Source organism: Alosa sapidissima, chromosome 24 (genome assembly GCF_018492685.1).
Source record: "Alosa sapidissima isolate fAloSap1 chromosome 24, fAloSap1.pri, whole genome shotgun sequence".
NCBI lineage: Eukaryota > Metazoa > Chordata > Actinopteri > Clupeiformes > Clupeidae > Alosa > Alosa sapidissima.
The window spans coordinates 15212828-15233653 of record NC_055980.1 but is presented as its reverse complement, the minus strand read 5'-3'; the positions used below and the strand labels follow the sequence as shown (position 1 = coordinate 15233653).

Genomic DNA, 20826 nt, shown 5'->3' with positions numbered 1-20826 from the left:
GAAAATTAGAGCTTGCTAATTGGATTTGGGATCTTCTAGACTGTGACATCATCAGCAGTATCATCACTTAAAGAGGCTGTAAGCGATGCTGTTAACGTCTCGTTTGATGATATTCGAGCCAAACACCAAACAAGTCACACCAGGGAGTGAGCTCTCCCCTCCCTTCAGTGCTCCCCGAAAACCCCCACACAGTGTTTAGTTATGGTTTTGGGGACAGTTACCCCACCTTGTTTCCTTGTCTTTTCTTTACAGTGTACTCAAAGGATGGACAGCTAGCGGATCATGAGCAGATATTTGTTGAATGTGAAAAGCATTACAAATTAGAAATCACATAGAGACCATTAGGGTACGTTCAGACTAAGCATCTTTTTCACAGCTGCCGGCGTCCGTTTTACATTATAATCCTATGGAGTAGACCGTGTTCAAAAAAAAAAAATTACAAATAAAAATAAAAAAAAACGCTTCCGGCTGCTTTTTGGAACAAGAATGCTGGCAGATTTTTTTTCAAACTGAAAAAGTGGTCTGCATAACTTCTTTTGTCAGAAAAAGACACTAAGTCTGAACGTACCCTTACAGTACCTACAGTACAGTACCCAGCAACTGATGACATCAGTGTTCTCTGCAGGGGAACAGCTTAAAATGATGAATGCTAACCACAGCTAACAATGATAAATGTGAACCGTGTATCAGAAATTATAGTTCTAATCTGACAAAGTGCACATGAAAAGAAAAGAGGGGATGAGAGATGATAAGAGGCATGTATATTTTGCAGAAAGGTATCCAATGTGGTTTCGTTTTTGCTAATAATAGCTCCCCGTACAGTTGTGGAGTATTTGTGTTTTACAGAATACCACTCATGGCTAGCACCCCTCCCCCTGGACTCTGGGTCGAGGACAGCAAAGTTGCAAGGCTATTTACTATCAAAATGACTTAAAAGCTGCTATATGGACCTCATAGCTCACTGTGTACCTGACATATTTGATGAGAATAGACTGAGTTTACTGTAGTGTTGATATTACAGAATGTTTTATGATAACGATTCACTGTGCTAACTAATAACCTTAAAACCCTTAAAAAGATCTTAGACCTTAAAAAGATCGCCATCGTACACTGTCTTTGGTACCTACTCTCTCAACCTTCTTCTTTGTCTTCATTATACTTGAGTATGCATCACTGGAGGTGATTTAAACTGGAATTTTAACATAAATGTCATTCACAGCCAATAATGTCAGCCCTAAGTTTCTATGACTTGGCCACGGCTACAATAATCCAGTTCATGTCTAGAGACGTGTCTGGCCAGTCTGTGGTGCGATGACACACAGACAGCTTGAAGTCGAGATTTCCAATACTTCAGTGATCAAATCTCCCCATGCAGTTGGTTATCGGCGTCGAAGCGTTTTCTATTTCGGAGAACAAAACCAGACACAGATGGCTTTGAAATGAGAGCACAGCAACGTTCCCAGTGTACACGCCCCCCCTCAAAGAACGACACTAAAAAGCATTCCCTTTTCCTCTGTTGTGGTTCAGCTCAGCATAAACTAGGAGTGTGTGTGTGTGGGGGGGGTGTGTGTTAGAAGAAGAAAAAAAAACTAGAGTCCAGTCACATTAGACGTCCAGGATGAATGTGTGGGCATTCTCGTTTAAGATAAGGGAAATCTGCCAGCGAGCGGAGCAGAGCTGTGGGGTTTGGGGAATAATCTCTCTATAATAGCTGGCTGCGGGTCAGGGAGCACTCGCAGGGGCCCCTGTCCTCCTCCTCTTCTCTGTTAACTAACACTCGCCGGAGCATTGTGAGGCCCCCACAGAGAGACTGTAACACACACACACACACACACACACACACACACACACACACACACACACACACACACTCTCTCTCACTGTAACTAGGGGTGACCTCTGCTGAACAGTACCTACCTCAGAGACATGGGGATACTGCCAAAGCTCTCCAGGCGAGAGGGATTCACTTTGGGAAGGCTCAAGAGTGTATTGTGTAGCGCTGGGCGAGATGGCTAGGTTGGATTACGTGTAGCCAGTGTGGAGATTGTGATAGAAAGACATGTGATCCCTTCTACACATAGCTGTATGGTTTGTATGGTTTGTATGGTTGTACATGGTACACATAAACTGACCTGTGGGTGTAACTTTGAATGTAGAGTGTAGCATTCAATACAGCCAATAGATGTTGTTTAGCATGTTGTTTTGTTCAGAAATTGAACAAAAAACACTTAATAATCTTATTTTGTAAATAAGTATGCCAATAAACAAACAAACAAACTAGCAAGTGAATAAGTAATATTTTCCCTCTCATGACTGTAGTTTGTTTGTTTGTGGTCCATTTACCATTGTAACTCTTTTGCTCGGCAGAGAGAATCATGGGTAAAAAAAATGGCCACTAGCTGTCTGGCTGTTGATAGGAGGTGGGGTGAGAGGCCTCTGCCCCCTCAGCTCCACTGACAGATCTCTGTCGGCGCTGTGTCTGGCTCCGGGGGCGGGCATGTGGGGTAAGTAACATTAATGGAGGGGGTCTGCCTTTAAGAGGCCTCGTGCCCGACGCTCAGCGGGGCATTGCAGATTAGGTCAGTGGAACGGCTCCCTGACTCAAGCGTGATGGATGACAGGCGGAATGAGTTTCTACCTGGCGGCATTGTGAGATCTTTTCATTGTCACCGACAGGTCCCCACCGCAGGAGGAGAGGTAAGAGGGGCTGGTGGTGGCGATGATGATGGTGTGGTGGGGCAGGAGGTGGGGAGGTGGTGGTGGTGGGGTGGTTGATGAATGAGGGAAAAAGTGTCAGAAATGCCCTTCCTTGCCCCTGGTGTAGGTTTAATATCTCCCAGAGCTGCAATTCCTATTGATAAAAGCAAAGGGCTGGCTGCCTGGCTATTTATTTATTTATTTATTTGTTTATTTTAAAAGCATAGTGCTACTGGACCAAGCACGCAAAAAGGTGTATGATTGAATGAACAGGGACTGCTGTTGTGTTGCCCTGGGTTGGTTTCTGTAAACAGCAGTGAACCTGCTGGGGGGGGGGGGGGGAGAGAGAGAGAGAAAAAGAGACAGAATGTGTGAGGGAGGAGAGAGCTAAAGAGAAAGTGAGAGAGTTAAGCTGAGGTGGAGAGAGAGAGAGTCCGTGTGGTTGTGCTTGTGGGTGTGAGAGCCCAAAAGAGAGAGAGAGAGAGAGAGAGGGCAGGAAGGGGAGAAAAAGAGGAAAAAGAGTGGAAGAAAAAAAGAAAGAAAAAAGAGACCGGGAGGGAGGGATTATGGGAAACGTGCGTGTGACTTCACTGATGTCTCCACGGTGATGAATTAGGAGCTTCCATCTGTTTGCAGTGTGTGTAATAAATAGGCCAGCTTTGACCTCGGACTCCAAAGAAAGATGGAAACACAAGGAGTCCTCGGAGTCCACTGAATTCCCCCTGACCCAGACCACAAAGCAGAAACACGGCCGTAATAAATGTATTTATACCCAAACAGCTTTTTTAAACGAACAGGAAAACTTAGAGATAGAGATACACATAGTCAATAAACGTATATAATATTAACAAACAAAACTGAACAAGCACCACTATAACAGATCACAAGAAAACTCACTGCTATTAATACTGTATTTTCTAAAATAATATTGATTAAAGGATTCACACTATTGCACGGCATTAAATCACATAACACGTAACACAGTACACAGCAAACCATTAAAAAGAACTGCAGCTCTAACCCTGGTCGAATTCCTTCTCCCTCCTCCCCCCACCCACTCTCTGTCTCTCCCTCTCTTTTCTCACTCTCCCTCCTTCTGACCTTGCCTCCTACAAGCCTCATCCATCTTAGCCTCCTTAGCCATTTCGCCAGATTCATACTGGGCAGATTAAGACTATTCATCACCACAATCATCCTCGATTCATCACCCACTCCAATGAATGTTTTGACATCCAGTTAATTTTCTCCTGATGATTTATCAAATTATAATTACCATACTCTGAAGGACTCGTTTATTATGTTGATCCATGATAATGATGCCAAAGTGGATTGAATTTTAAGTAAGTTTCGCGATTATAACGTATGCGTTATTGTGAGTAATGTTACACAATTTGGGCTTCTGCAGTCTGGCAAACTCGTGGGACTCACTTAATGCTATAATAATCAATGTCGAAAAAGTCAGGCTCTTAATTCAGTTTTTTAAGGCCCCCATACAAATTATTGGACTGGGGCACGTAGAGCATGAAGTTCAATTAAATTCACTTCTCTCGGTTACGACACTAAGTAATTAAAGAGTGAGCTAATTTAATCAAGGTTGCAGTCACAATTTCGAGATACCACAGATTCACATTTTCCCAACCAAGTTTGAGGTCAGAGTCGTGAATGGATTAGATATAATCGTATAGATATTACTACAGGCCAAAATTAATTAATTTGAGTGAAGCGCATTAAAAAATCTCTCCCAGTTCAGAATGAATCACGAAGAGCCTTTGGTGTCAGTGTAGTGTGCATATCAGTGTACATACTTGACTAGGCATACTGAGGAATTATGATTATATTCTGCGCCAATGTGGGCACCTTTGCTATAGGGTATTGATCTCAATAGATACAAAATACTGTCATACAATACTAATGGATGAAACAATGGCAGTTCAAGCCTAGTGTGTTGTCCTCTAGGTGTCATCTTGTGTTACTCAAATTATTGAGAGCCTCTCTTGGCCAGGCCTGGGAATCTTTGCTTCAGTGGCTAATTGAAGGCTTCTCAGATTGAATTAATAGTGCAAATGCCTTTTGGCATGCGAGGAGCCTCTATTTTTTTTTGTGTGTTGTCACCACGGGAGAAAAAAACACTGTTGATTTATGAATTAGCGCTGCATTTGCACGTCAGTCAGTGGATTTATCTCACTCCAGTTTCTTGGGCAAATCCACCAGAGAACTGTCGACAGTTGTGGTGCTGGTTATAGATTATCTTCCTAAGCATTAAAGACACAGCAGGTTGTAGAAACAAAGTGAATTTACTGTGTAAATAGTGCTGCAACATATTGTGAATTATGGTAGAATTTACTGTATGCTATCTTAGCCCAACCTGACATCAAAACCATATAAAAATCTGTTTACATTTTGGGTACACATCTGAAATGTAAGCTTCACCTATAAAGGCCTATAATACATCATACATCGCATGGCAAAGCTGAAATTGACCTGTTTAGATGGAGACCCAGCAGCCTCCCTGGTAAATAAACCGGTAGAGCTTCTAGACACTCCGCTCTCTTGCACCTTCCAATCTATTTCTTTCACTGGACAAAGTGCTCAAATTGAGCCATTTTATTTCACTTAAACCAAACCTCCAACCATTACATGTGCTTTTTTGGCCATTCATTGCCCCTTAAACCTGCCTCGCTGTCCCCGACTCTCCCCCCTTTTTTTTCACCCACTGCTCCCCTACAGTAACCTTCTGAAGGTCTGTGTTTGCACTTTGGGCATGTCACATTCAATCTGCTGCCATTGGCTTTAAAATGTGTGCCTTAGTGTGGGGTTCCAAGGTCAAGCCCTGGTAATTGATGTTGCTTATTCATCTGTTTCCTTTGTCTTTCTTTCTCTCTCTCTCTCTCTCTCTCTCTCTCTTTCTCTCTGTCTCTCTCCTCTCTCTCTCTTTGTTTGGGAGAAAGCGTGTGAAGATTTACTGCAGCTCCACAGGCCCTGAGAGCTAGTCCCTTCTCTACACCGAGTGTCACTGTCTTTGCCAGTCGGAAGCCTACAAGCAGATGCCCCAGACAAAAGGGCTGTTTTCCTTAAACAAGACGGAGCGAGAACCTCTCCTTGCATCACAATTAGGTGGCAAATTCACAGGAAACAAAAAAAAAAAGAATTCCCGGGTGAGAGCCCTCGCAACATGAGGGCAAATTTACTTGATAATGATAAATGCAAACCATCGAGCAAGCCCTGAGTAATTCCCCAAGCATTTGCCTAAGCAAGCAGGTCATTTTTGTCAAAACTGCCTCATATTTCTTACCTCGTTCCCAGCGGAAAGAGCACAAAACACTATTATTTACATTGTAAATTGCTATTGTTATTGCCAATCCCACAAGACGTGTTAAAAATGTATACCCCTAAATATGCACATGCTAGGTGAATTGTTTGTGGATGAATGTGCAGTGCTGCATGTGGGTACATAAAGCTTAGTTTAGTGGACTGAAGAGATGAACCATAGATCCTTAGACATACACACACAAACCCCTTATGGTCCCATCAAAGCCTTTGATCTTTGATCTGTTCAATCTAGAGGATCAGAAGACAACCGCCAGGTCAGTCATGTGTGCAATGTGTTCACCTTTAACGCAAATCATTTTTGACCACCAAAGGTTTCTCTGTCCACAAAAGGCCCTCTGATCCGTTGGTGGGCCACAGTCGTGGTGAAGATGTAGAGGTGAGAAGACACTCCCTGGAAAATCTGTGGCCACTGTTAGCGGTAATGTTATTATAGACAAACAAATTTTCGTATCACCTTCAAATTCATTGTTTAATTGTAGGCTACACTGTGTGAAGAACTGAACACCCCGTGTAACGGCTAAACACCGATAGCGCCTTAGCCGTTTTTATTACTGCCACTATGCTTTTGGTAGTGTTTTAGAAGGTATTGATAGCCTTTTAGATAGTTAGCTTGCTAGCTTATGACCAAAACTCCTTACTGCTGATTTAATAATGTTGTCATTGCGTAGGCCCACCGGTGAGTGCATGTCAAAGGCTCCCCTGAGTGAGATTTGAGGCTCTAGTGCTGATTAAATTGCTTTAATCCGTCAAAGGGGCAGTTATGCAGCAAACTGACAGAAAGTGTTGAAAACGTCCTCCCCCCTGTAGAGGGGTCCTCACATAACAAAGGCCTGTGCAGGCACTTTGTGGGGTCAGGGTCTCAATAACACAGTTCCAAACAGAGCAAACAATGAGAACCGCTGTTGTTAACAAATCCCCAATTTACCTGAGAAAATCGCCTCACACCTTATCTGCTTGCCCACCGCTCATCAGCATGCGCAGAGAAATGCCAGACGGAACTTGTTAGCACCGCTCTCTGCAAATCAGGCCACCGCATTCGATATCCGCTGCCACTTTACATCTACGGCCTTCTGAGCTCTTTAATGGCTGTCACCTCTAGGTGCAGATAAACTACACAGGCCCATTTGAGAAACAAAGAAATAATTATGGAGGAATGTTAAATCCCGCTTTTTTCGACACGTCAGCGGGACGCATGCTGGGGGGGGGGGGTTTGCGCAGGGGGGATCGCACTTAAAAGAGTGGCCCTTTGAAGTGGCAATCTTCTCCCAGTCTTGGATCATTACACAGTAAGAGAACACTTCACATGTAACTGAAGTGCGGCAGTGGGAGATGATGGCTAATGATGTTGACAGGGATTCGCTTTCCACATAGGAGTGCCGAGGATTCGCCTCTGCTCACTCACGGCACTAATGAGCCTGGCTGTTTTTAAGATAATGGAATACCGGAGCTCGGGCAATCGCTCCCCTTTGTATCAATACTGTCAAGAATCCTTAGCTCAGCTTGCATGATAGCAATCATGCACAGCCACTTAAGTGAAATGCCAATCCCATGTTTGCTTGATCTTCAGTGGACTTGACTGGGCTAGAAGATTCTATTGCAGACACAATGGAATTGTAGTTCAGAAGTGCTTTATTGCTACTTTGAATATTCACAAAGTGACAACAAATCAGAGACGGAAATATTGTAAAGGGGCTTTGCTGACTATGACTCAGCCTATACAATTTCCTTTAACTCTTAATGCAGTGGCCTGCAGAAGGACAGTCCAGTACCATGCAAAAGTTTAAGTATAAGTTTTAGTAATAATTTTTGTGAAAAAAATGTTGTAATGCGAGTGGCCTTCAAAAATGCATGAATAGTTTTTACTTACCAAATAGCACCGTAGGAAAGTAAACAACATACAGTAAACCACATCTATATTTGATGTGAGCCTACAGGTACAGTTTTTGTAGATACTTGACCGGTAGTTTATGTGTCCATACATAAGGTTCAATGCCGGTCAGAATATTTTCACCCATTTTTGCCATCACCAGAGGTAACTAAACTTTCAACACCCCTTCCTCTCTTTCCTGGAAATGATGGTTGTTATATCATTGGTCAAACAGTTAGACTCTAACCTGTTTAACTATCTCATATTCCTACCTAACAAAAACGACCAACGACACTTTACCCATCTTCATGCTTTGTGGAACAAAAAATCTTGTCTGGAGTCATTTGGAGTGTTTCGTAGGATAGGATGTTATTATGCCTAAACATCTATAGAATAGTCTGTATGTATGCACTATTTTGTAGATTCTTTTCAGTGTGATTGTTGTGGACATAAAAAGATTAGAGGAGGTTATTTATGTTCTACCAAACTCAGAGCAGGTTTTTGTCACGTCACCTTTGTCTATATGATCTTGCCCCAACAATAGGACTAATCTAGCTGATCTCTGGCTTTGAATAGGACAGCAGGAATGTGAATGACGTGCTTGAGGTAAACAGGGAGGGCACCTGCAAGAACAATGTCTGGGGAGCTTAGGGATGGGGATGAAGAGGGGAAAAAAGAAAAGCTGCACACAAGGCAGCTGGAAACCTTTTAATTAGCGCTAATTATCTTAGCAGAGACCGTTGAGAGGGGATGGGTGGGTGCCTGCCTGAAAAAAGGATTTGTGTCAGCGCGGCGAGAGATCAAAGATTGCGGCGCTCGTGTTTTCGTGTGTTGGGTTAAAACACTAATAGAGGATGTGATAATGGGGCCCCAGAGAGTGACAGGCCAGGTGGTAAAAAACTTTAATCTTTTTCCTTTCAGCTGGCTCCGGCCTCCAGCTAATGTTCAATTAAGCAATCGGTTGTGTTGGTTGGCCTCAATAGCGGGGGGGAAAGGTACTTATACTAAATTTACTAGGGATAAGCGCTTCAAAGGGTGTTTAGGGAGATTAAGGAAATGTCTGTTTCGCTTTGATACATATCATTGTATCCTCTTAGCCAGCAAACTCCATGAGGACTGATGTTAACGCATCAAATGTAGTAGTGGCTATGATATCAAATGAAGTCCAATACTTTCTACATTCTGTCTTCTCTACAGTTGTTTTCTTAAATTACGTCAGGAGTGAAAACATTAGGTATTAAGATCTAGCGCCATTTTTCAGTAGAAAATATCCCAACCCTTTTCTTACATAATGTAGCATATTAGCCCAATTGTGCTAGGTTAGCTTGGTTAGCTCATGTTTCACTCATAATACATGGCAACAAACATTACTTTGGTAGTTTTCAACACAAGTAAACTCTCAATTTCTTCCTGACTCTCAACATGCTGCCTAATCTTGAATGGTGTTGGTGACTTGACCACCATGTAAATCGTGATAAAGTAAGCTATTACTTGGAGGACAAAGAGCTCCATACCCCCAACACTCATGCGTGTGTGGTCACCCACCCCAATTGCATTTGTTTTCCATACTCTACACTTCCCACTTAATGCCTGTCTCTCTCTCTCTCTCTCTCCCTCTCCCTCTCTTTCACCATCAGATGTCTAGATCTCAGATACAAAAGCAAAAGCATGCAAAAGGCACCTGCTGTCGCATTGTTACCCACCGGCCACCTGGGCCGATCCGCAGTCATTAATCAAAGCAGAGTTCCGACCTGACCTCCGCCCCCTCCCACCGAAACTCCCCCCTCACTTCTAACCCCCCCCCCCCCCCCCCCTCCAGTGCTGAGCGAGGAAATCGTTGGCCGGCTGATTCAATGAGCCATCAGTGCAGCCAGTGGACCTAATGACATGTGAGAATATTAACCTCCTAGCATAGCACCACTACCAGGAGCTGGGGGTCCATGGGCCCACTCCATTATTCTTCCTCTGCTTCTCTGGGACTCCCCTTTGCAACAGAGTGCTGGGCCACCATTTACCCTTCAAATCAGACCGCCGGTAATGTTTCTCTATTATAAAAACTGACAATTCCCTCCAACAGTGTCTAATGATTAAAAAATATACCATGGGCGAAATGATGAATTAATTAGTGCATTGATATGACAGTGTTTCCTATCTTGTCAAGGCAATCTAGGGAAAGTTTTATTTAACTGCATCTCTTGTGTAATCTATAACACTCTGACCACACTTAGATCATGTGTGGGCTACAGTATGCCTCGAGGCAGTAGCTAACCAAAAAAACATTAAAAATGCCTTCTTTTGATTTCAAGTACAGAGAGTGATATTGTTTTAACTTGTCACCTATCAGATAGTGCTCATTAGCCTTCTGCTGCTAACATCATTCTTTACAAAGTTCCTCTGATGAAGGTTATGAAGGGGGGAAAAAAAACACCTAGATCTTATATCGGACAATTCCACGCTCAATCCATCTTCTTGTCTTATCTTGACAGGCGATCTATAAGGACGGACAGCCTGTCCATTACCCACATATGAGGGCCAACACTCTGACAGTATTGGCAAATTCATCAGCCGTTTATCTTCTTGCCCTCTCCAACACAAGTCAATTAGTCTGTCGTTGCTGGCTCGTCAAACGCTTTGTGGTAGCCAGAAAAAGAATGCCTTCATGCTGCAAGTAGTTTTTGTGACGTCTTATGACATAGGTGAGAATTGACACAGACTAGTGGGAGGAAAAGCTGTTTGAACAGAACATGAGCCTCTATATGTTATTTGAAAACGTTCCGATTTGCTTTGTCAAAGTTGACTTGGCCCTTATGAAATTATATGGTTCACTCACACTCACATCACATTTATAGAAAGAACTAGCTCAGGTCTGATGCAATTCATAGTGCTACTTTGTCATAACAGGGTTGCAGACTATCACTGAAGAAGAAAAAAACACTGAGAAATCTGTGCAAGCGGACAACCACAGAGAGGACTCGTCATGAAAGAATCATTATATGCAGGCTCAACTGTCACAACAGAAAGTTGCATACAAAGACATGATAGAGTGGGGGGAAGAAAAGAGGATCCTTTCAAGATGGCTAGACTATGAGATTAGACAGAACAAATGGACGAGAGATAGACACAGAGATGCAAGACGGACAGAAGGAGAAGAAGAGAGAAAGAGAATGAAAAAAAAAAATCTTCCTTGGAGGAAGATTTCTCCGACCGTGCCAGCATATGTATGGCTGCATCTAAGTCTGAATCAAGCCAATTTGGCCCCGTGTCATCAATCTTCTTTCAATACGGACGGATTGTCTTACCTAAGACATTCCAGCGCATGGCCGACAGAAAGTCTGTTTGACGGGGGAGTGGAGGGGTTGTGGGGTAGAGAAGGTGTTGGCAGGCGAGCTCAGAGGAGGGGGTGAGAGGCTCGGGCACGTCACAGGTGATTCAGCCTCCCCTAACAGCCCCTGGTTCTCAGACGGTCGGACATCCGACCTGAAGTGCATGCTAACTAATGGCCGGGGTGACTGACACTTACGCCAATAACCCCAAAGTGTTCGCCCGTTGTCAGCAGGAGTTTATCAATCCGCACGTCCGCATATGCACTCGTCTATCGATCGGGGCGAGGCCCCTGTCTGTCCACTTCTGCATCAGAGTGGCTGTCTCCCATCATTCACACAGGCATGGGCTCGCGAGAGCCTGTCGGAGCCGATTTGGGCGGGGAGTAGCTCGACCAGAGTTGACCAGACTAGGTTAGAGGCGTCAGGAGATGTGGCGTACAGTATATTTTATTCATGCAGATTAAGCGTCCATAATGTCAATAATGCAAGCAACTCTGAGAGGGTCGAGGCTAAAAGACAGGTTCACCCTGAGTCAAACAAACATGGCCTCTCAAAATGAGGTGGAGACCTGTAGTAGAACCGTGTGGCGTGATTAATTGTCCAGTCCTGGACCATCTAGGATGAAAATGATTCCCCCATCTGACATTGTCTACATGGCCTGCTTATCTTATCTTATCTTATATTACATTATATTATAGGGCTGCAACAATTAATCGATTATTTGTCAGCTATTGAATTAATGACTATTTTGGTAATCTTTTGGTTTGTCATTTTTAAGCAAGTTATATCAAAATTCTCTGGACTTACCTCCTTAAACATAAATATTTTCAGCTTTACTTACTCCTTACTAAATATATTTGGCATGCAGACTAAACAAAGAATTTGACAACATATTCTTGGGTCACCATTTTCTGGCTTTTTATTGATTAAACAACTACTCGATTAATCAAGAAAATAAGCAACATATTAATTGATTATCAAAATAATTGTCACTTGCAGTCCAATATTACATTATATATTATATCATATTATATTATATTATATTTTATTATATTATATATTAATAATTAATACATGATTTTACGTCTTGGCCTTGGTGCTTTCCCTGTTTTCCCACTGTGTTGTGAATTTATTAATGCCCATCCAGACAACTCCTAAAGGAAAACCCTCTCACTTCTTAGGTCCTTTAAATAAGCTTAGTCATTTGTTTCAGCTTGTGCTGAGATGGCGTCTTTGGTCCTGTTTTGCTCATTAGACGAGTTGTGCCATTACCCTTAAGAGAGGGGGGGGGGGCTTACTCACTGTTTTCTTTTTTCCTAACGAGGTAGAGGGTTAATTGCTAAACCAAAGATTCCTGCCCCGGTCTTCCTGGTCGACAGGAGGATTAGACTGGATACTTGGTCACCCAGGGGTGTGGAAGGTGTGTTTGGGGTGGGGTGGTATCGGATGTGTGTTAGGATAGGAGGAAATTAAAATGCAGAGGAGCTCTAAGTGTGTTTTTGAGTGGTTTGGAAGGGGATCTTAGGTTGCGCCAAAGGTGATAGGATTGAGTGTGTGTGCATGTGTATTTTGTAGCAGAGTTAGGATGTAGAGGAGCTCTGTGTACAAGTCTTGGTATCTGTTTGTGTGTGTGGGTGTGTATGTGTGTGTGTGTTTTGAGGGGGAGTATTAGGAGGCAGACGAGCATAGCGCGTGCGTGTGTGTGTTTGATAAGGGGTGTGTTAGGATGCAGCAGAGAGCAGCGCATCTCTCTCCTGGGGGAAAAGGGTGCAGGTTGGGTCTCGTAAACAAGACCCTACCTGCAGGGCCATGATGCCTGGGCATCATTAGTGCTCCTAGAGAGAGGGGGAGAGACCCATGAAATACATAATGGTCAAGCCATGGTAATGAACTCCAGAGCTGAACAAACCCTAACACTGCTTTACACGCCATGCTACAGGAGCAAACTCAGGGCAGAACACAAGGATGGGGTTAAACTAGCTCTAAATGGTACTTGATACTGAGGTCTGTGTTTATGCAGGCATGTAGGTGGTATCATGTAGACAAACACTTGTAATGATTAGTTCATTAAAAGTGTTCTCATTGAGTGGCAGAGGGATATTATTCTCACAATTTGTGCTTGTTAACACCTGCAGCTGATGCACAAGTATAGGCTGAATTTGTTATTCAAGCCAGATGCAGGTTTTGTTTTCTCAATTACAATATAGATATAATTCTGTGTGGAATGGCAGTGCATGTCTTACCTGAATGATCCGCCACTAGCAATCAGTATTCATCATTCGGAGTCTTTAAATTACTGCAGTTTCATATAAATGAATACAAGCTAGGCAATAAATAAACAAAAAAATAAAAATAAATAAAAACGGCTCTCCCACCCAGCATCCTCAGACCCAGACTTTTGCGGGTATGACTAGTGATTAGTGTCCTGCTCCCCGTGCTGTGCATTTACCCGATTATATCACAGCGAGCACGCTACAGTGGTGACAGGAAAACAACAATTAATAAGCAACCCATAGCCTCCACCACCACCACCCACCCCCCCAACCTCCCTCCAGTGTGGAATGAGACTTCCTTTCAACTGGGCAGGTAATAACATTACGCGACACCTACGTTGCCGAACGCACAGGTGCACAGGGGAAGTAGAAGGTGCCTCAGTGGCCCCAGGGCGTAATTGACCTAATTGTAGTTTGTTGAGGTGAGGTCCTATCAGTCATCAGTAACTAGCCTTTAGCTGTTAAGTAAACAGGCTTATTGAAAACGAGAGAGGGAGAGAGAGGGAGAGAGAGAGGTGGTGTGGGGTACATAGAGAGGAGGCCATTTTGATCACTATTGATATCGAGGTCTTTTTGTGTAAATGCTAATCGATACCGTGTGCTGTGGTGCATGGATATCGAACACTTGGCCTTCATACTGCATGCTGTAGAGATGGATGCTCTATTGTATTCAGCTGATATATCTTAGCACAGCATTGCACACATAGCATGGAATTCAGCTCTGTCTGGACTGCCTGGACTTATTAGATAGACATCCAACTAAATAGACCTCCAGCTGTCACAGAGAACTATTGATTCCTCTGTGGGTAGTATTTCACAGCCATGTAGAAAACCATAAAGAAAGACGTTGTTGACGCTGCCTCCTGTGATGTCACATCCACTGAAATTCCTACGGTCGACCTCTCCCAGCACATCAGCTTAGCTCAGCTCTAGCTTTAGTTTTATATTTGAGGTCTTTACAGATAGAATGTGTGTGTGTATGAGTGTGAGTGTGTGTGTGCATGTGCGTGTGTATTTCTGTGTGTGCACACGTGCATGTGTGGATGCATGTGCGTGTGTGTGTGTGTGTGTATTTGTGTATGCGCATACAGTATGTGTGTGTGTGCACGCGTGCATGTGTGTGCGAGTGTGTGTGTTTGTATGTGTGTGTGAGAGAGAGAAAAAGAGAGAGAAAGAGGGAGAGAGAGGTGGGGGGTAGAAAATGGTATTTTTGTGGTGTGCCGGCCGGGCCAGGCTCCTGGGATGACTGATGAGGAGGCACATGGGCATCCAGGGAGTGAAGGTGAGCTGTGACAGAGGTATTTATCTTGGGAATAGAGGAGGTGGAGGTCAGCCGAGGCCGGGGCGCCTTAAGGCACGGGACGTTGACAAATTCATCCAGAGGAGACCAGTCAACGACGATGACGCCTTTCTTTTTTTGTTTGGGAACGGCGGCCGCTTGCTAAGTGACCCTCATAGTTCATCCCCTGCTACCTGTCCCGAGCACGCTAAGCCCCACACCTTGCTGTTCGACACTTTGTGTTCAGACATTTTCCATGTGTGTGAATTATGGAAAGGGGCTTTACACCCCACCTGCTGCAATGGTGGCTTTGCATCATACTATTCAAATACTTACATGCACAGCCCCCTTCACATTTATTGACACCCTTGGTAACGTGCTGCATATACTGTATGTCTGTATGTGAGAAATATTTATTACTTTATGAAGCACCAGAGTAAATGTGCTTCCCCTAACAGGAAAAATGTGTCTCTCTTTCTCCCTCTTCTCTGCACAGGCTTCGACATTCTATAGGCCCCTGTTTTTCAACCACTGTGGAGCGGCACACTATTGTACCCTGAGAGATTGTCGGGTGTGCCGTAGAAAATTATCCAATTTCACTTCATTAGTCCAAAAAAATATATTAAATTGTGTCAAAGAATTGATTGAAGCGTCATGCACACAGACAATTTATAAGATACCTACTGCTATTGGAATCTTTCATCTGTGGCAGCTGGTGCTAAAAAAATTACATGGGGCACATATTTTCATATTCAGAAAAAATATGAACTCACTATACATACTGCAGAAAGACCCAACCACAAATCCTGATGCTATATTATATTAGGCAATATTATCGGAGGTTTTTGTCTTTGGTACATTTCATTTTTGTTACAATCAGGATGTTGGTGTGCCATGGGACTTTTTCAGTGTCAAAAATCATTGTCAAAAATGTGCTGTGGGGTACAGAAATGGTAGAAAAGCACTGCTATAGGCTCTATGCAATGTTTATAACAGAGTTGAATGGTTATTGAAGAAGTTGGTTTTATTGTGTTGATATTTCAAGAGTGGAGGTGCTTTTCTAAGCAATGCACTACACAATATATAGTGCAGATGGAGATTTTAAAGTCACTCATGCTGATCACAAGCCCTCAGACAGTGTAACAGTTTCAGACATCCCTCGTTGTATATGATGCTCTCATATCTCCCCAACATGTAGCATTAATAGAATGTCTTTTGGGGGGGGGGGGCACTGTATCCTAATACCAACACATTTCACCCTTAATTTGTCTCAGTTCATGATGTGTCTTTGATATATGGCCTGAGATGGCCTTTGTCCTATTTTAGGGACTAGTTCTCTGCAGCCTCCCTTGAAAAGGGGTTCTGTGGCGGTACTCCCTCTAGTGGCAGAGAGAGCACAAGAGGACAAACAAACAGACAAACAAAACTTTCTTACAGAGCAGGGCTGAGAAATGTCTCCTTCTTTGAACCAATAACGGAGCTTATTAAGAGCTTATTTTCCCACACACTCTTTTTGTGGCAGTATTATAGTTGTCAAAAAGAAATTTCAAACTGAAAAACCGGACTGCTTTACACCCATATATAAACTCCAGTGTTTTTATAGCCTAGACAGCATTTCAGTAAGTGGTGTTTAACAGAGATGACCTAACACTTTCAGTGTCTGTATCAGTAATTCTTCCCAGTAGGCCTAATTCCTCTGCCACTTTCCCCTAAACCACTGGCCCCATAATGTTTAAATTATCTTGGTGTTTCAACTTTTTCGAGAGCAAAACTTAAATCCCAGCCTTGAGCAGTTGTGCGGGCCCTTGCCCATTCTAATGGGGTAATTATGTACATACCCTGGCCCGAGTGCCGGGGCATTTGTATTCCAGGTCGGCTCTGGTGACGTCGTGTTTTGACACCACAGGGCTCATTTCCCAATAAAGCGAATATATTAGCGACGTCTGCAGCGCTGTGTGAAGCGCCCATTTGCGCCGGTGTGCTCTGGAAAGAGCAAGAGAGAGAGAGAGAGAGAGACCGAAAGAGAGAGAGAGAGAGGAAAAAAGTTTTCTTGCTGGAGCCTCGGCGAATCGCTAACCATTTCGCCACGGGCCATCCATCATTTTGTCACGGCCCTAATGCCGCGCGCCAAAAAAGCCAGAGAGGAAATGAAGAGAGAGGCGACGGCGAGAGCAGCTGCCTCCCGTCAGCAGCAGGCCCCCTCCTCACTCGCAGCCAAAATTCGGTGCTGTGGTTAACTCAGCCCTCAGGATTTCGCACCTTTATTTATTTCATTTCGGATTTGGATGGCTATGGATAGCTCCGGTCTGTGGCAGCGCATAAGTGCTGGTGGACTGCCACTGAGTTAATGGTGTACCAGGCTTTCGGGGGTTAGAGTTTAACACTATTACTCACTCAGAATGAGAAACATACTTTATGTGATATAACACCTCTGGTAGTGTTTACTTTCCCACAAATTCTCAAGGAAATTTCATATTATTTGCTGTTTTTGCATATTTATTATGTATATTCATTTGTTACCAGGGAGCTTAGAGCACTTTTCTTTCCCCCACAGTGTGTTATGAAAGACCATCCCTGAAAGAGAGAGGAATCTTATCTTTGTATTAGGAGATTTTAATATTAAAAGCTGAAGAGGAAAAGGCTGCTTTTGTGCTTCAGGGTTGCGTCTATTCCACCAAGTCCTTCTGCCATGCATTCAGACTCCATTAAAAAACACTGTACATTAATTATGCTTTCAGACAATCCAGTCAGGCTTTATAATGCGCTCCTGCTCTTCAGCCATGATTTATAAATATATTTCCATCTGAACTGTTTCTCCTTAAGTGCTTTTTTTCTTCTCTCGAACAATGCGAGCCATATTAATCATTTACCATACAGGAGTAGCTTACAGGAATCATTTGTTTCAGAAGGGGGGACCTCCTTGGCTAGTGTTGTGGCGCTGACGAAAGGCATTATCTCCTGACAGACAGCCTCGTGGTTTGGCGATGCAATATTTATGACATGTCACATAGCCATGCATCAATCGGCGGGAGCGTCTGTTGTTTCGGCTTAATGTCTTGACAAGGTTGGGGCCAGTGTCGGGTCGCAGACAGGCTCGGCCAGGAGAGGGAGAGGGGAACAAATGAAGGAGCGAACGAACGACTGAACAGACAGAAAGACAGCCGGACGGAGAGGCGCTTGGCTGAAGTCATCTCTCAATTAGCGGAGGATCCTGTGTCAGCCACACTGACGGCAGTGAGGAGAGAACAACCGTGTACCTGCAACACACACACACACACACACACACAGTCATACACACAGTCATACACACACACACACACACACACACACACACACACACACACCTGAACACATACAGATATGCATACAGTAGTTTCACAAGATAGTCCATAGTGCAATATACAGTATAATGTATTGTGTTGTGTTGTTCTAATAATCGTCCCCTCTTCTGCACCTCTCCTTACAGGCTCTCTGATCACCCCATTTGTTTTGGTTTGGCATTGGAGGAGGGGGAGAATCACTTTATGGTTATGGTATTTAGCAGATGCTTTTGTCCAAAGCAACACACAAATAACAACAATACAATACAATAGTTAAATTTAACAGTAAACAATTTAAAAAGTTGGTAAGAGTACACCAAGGAGAATAGCAATAATAAACAACAATGTCAATTCAATCAATTGACACCAAACCATAATGCATAAGAAATGCTTAATAAACTAAGTGCATGCTGAACAGATATGCCTATGCAAGAGACCCCTCTTGAAAGACCCAAAACTATCACAGGAACGGAGAGCACTGGGCAACTTTAATGGCTATTGGACAGAGCAGCCCTCACAATTTGACCCATAATCTTTCCCCTTGCACAGGCCTTCAAACTGTGCATGCCTCGCTGTCAAACCGCCTTACAGTCTCCGGCGGACATTCCTTTGAAGAGGACTACTTTGCATGGCATGGGGTTCTCTCTCGCCAACCAAGGCCGGTCTGTTTTAATGACCAGGATCTGACCTCCTTTTCACATGTACACCACCCGCATCAAAGTAGACAGGCCCTGTCCAGTGGGGGCCCCTGTCGCGGAGCCTGACGCTGCTTCGCATCGGAAGTGACATCGCGCATACATGGCCGTCAGAAGTCCTTAATTAGGCTTGGGAATATTCTGGAAAAACTCTCCGGGACTGGAATGGGTGTGCATTCTGCTGTGCGATGACAAGTTTTCTTTGAGTGTGTGTGGGGGGTTGGGGGTGTTGCTGTCTTTTTGCTTTCCACACACACACACACACACACACACACACCATGTCTTCAACTTGAAACAAAATCGGTTTGGTCTTTGTAAGCAAATGAGCTGCAGTAGGTTTGTCAGCAGTGTTGTCTGCATGAGCTTGACGAGCTCTCCTGTGCTCTTAACCAACATTCCGTTAACAGGCTCAGACAAGCCAGGCTTTTTTGTTTTTTGTTTGGTTTCTTTAATCAGGCTTAGAAGTGCCTGATATATTTGTTAGCACACAGTGACACATGTCCCCAGGTTTAAACAAAAAAAGAAGCGAGAGAGAGAGAAGCTCGTCTGCCAACCACAGCAGGGCAGCATCCCTCTCCCTTGTTTTGCTTTGCACACTAATGAGGATGAGGAGCCCAGCTGTAATAGAGCACAGCAGGGCATACACATGCATGTGAGTGAGTGTGTGTGTGTGTGTGTGTGTGTGTGTGTGTGTGTATGTGTGTGAGAGAGTATGAGTGTGTGTGAGTGTGTGTGTGTGTGTTGTGTGTGTGTGTGTGTGTGTATGTGTGTGAGAGAGTATGAGTGTGTGTGTGTGTGTGTGTGAGAGAGTATGAGTGTGTGTGAGTGTGTGTGTGTGTGTGTGTGTGTGTGTGTATGTGTGTGAGAGAGTATGTGTGTGTGTGTGTGTGTGTGTGTGTGTGTGTGTGAGTCCCTAATTGCCTTCATCATCGCTTGTGATTATGCGTAGACGCTGCGAGCCAGTCGTAATGGAAACGGAGGGACAGGGGGAGGTGGCAGGGCCGACCAGCATGACGTGAGGTGAGTTGGGCCCTAAGCAGTGGGCATGATGCACACAGACACACACACACTCACACCACACACTTCCTTTCTACCATTGGCTTTTCTGAGGATACTTTGGCGCCACATGATTCGGCACAACGCTAGTTAAGGCGGATCCCTCCGCTGTCCGTCACGCGAGGCGAAAACGTTTATTCCGTCTGAGTGCCTTCCATCCCGTGAAGTTTCAATCACTGTCAGCGAATGGCCGTGCGCCCAAAACACCAGAGGGGTCTAGGGAGGGCTATCATTTAGGTGCGCCCCACATATCAAAAGAGCGTTCATCTTTGGAGGCTGTGGAGTTGTTTATTCTGATTCTGTGGCTTCAGTAACAGTGAGATCTTGCCTTGCCTTGTCGGTCCTCAGCAACTCATGAATAAAGTAATTTTGTGTTTTTGGGCTGTAAGTATGCAAAAAAAAACCTCTTCAAGTGAAAGTCAGGTTCAAAGTGTTTGCCAGTAACACTGCAAAAGCTTTTAAGTGGTTTAGACTCTTGGCGAAAACAGAGGGCATGATAATGTTAGTGGGCGAAGGGCTGATCGTGTTTAAAGTTTCCCTTGTTTTTTTTTTCCTTGTAATGATTTGCCTTAACAGCGACAACAATATCAGAGTCTTTAGAAATACCATTTGCCCAAAATATAAGGCTATAACTCTTGAAATGGGCTATTTTAAAGAGCCCAGCAGCAACAGAATAAATGAATGAAAGCACCACAGTGTTTGGGTCCATGAAACATTAGTATATTGAAAAGTCATTTGTCTATTAGTCATCTTTGTGGGGTGTGTGTGCCCAGTTTCATAGAGAAGGCCACTTATCACAGAAAGAAAAGAGTTCCAGTTCCCAAAGTTCCTCAAGTGGTCATCAAAGAGGTCACTCTGAGTGTTCCAGTCACAAAGAGAGGGCCAATTAGAATGTGATGACTCACTGTGTTCCCATAATTCAGCTGAAACGAGCCTCTGTAAAGCAGATTGTAAAACTTTAAAGTGCACGCAATTACTCATAATTG

General features: G+C 43.8%; 1 long non-coding RNA gene across 1 annotated transcript; it reads right to left on the bottom strand.

The window, feature by feature from the left end:
* Positions 1–469: 469 nt before the first annotated feature.
* Positions 470–19062, bottom strand: LOC121699785. Its single transcript, XR_006027029.1, has 3 exons — positions 19052–19062; positions 17579–17586; positions 470–579 (listed from the first exon to the last, which is right to left on the bottom strand). It is a non-coding gene; the product is annotated as an uncharacterized LOC121699785 (long non-coding RNA).
* Positions 19063–20826: the final 1764 nt, after the last annotated feature.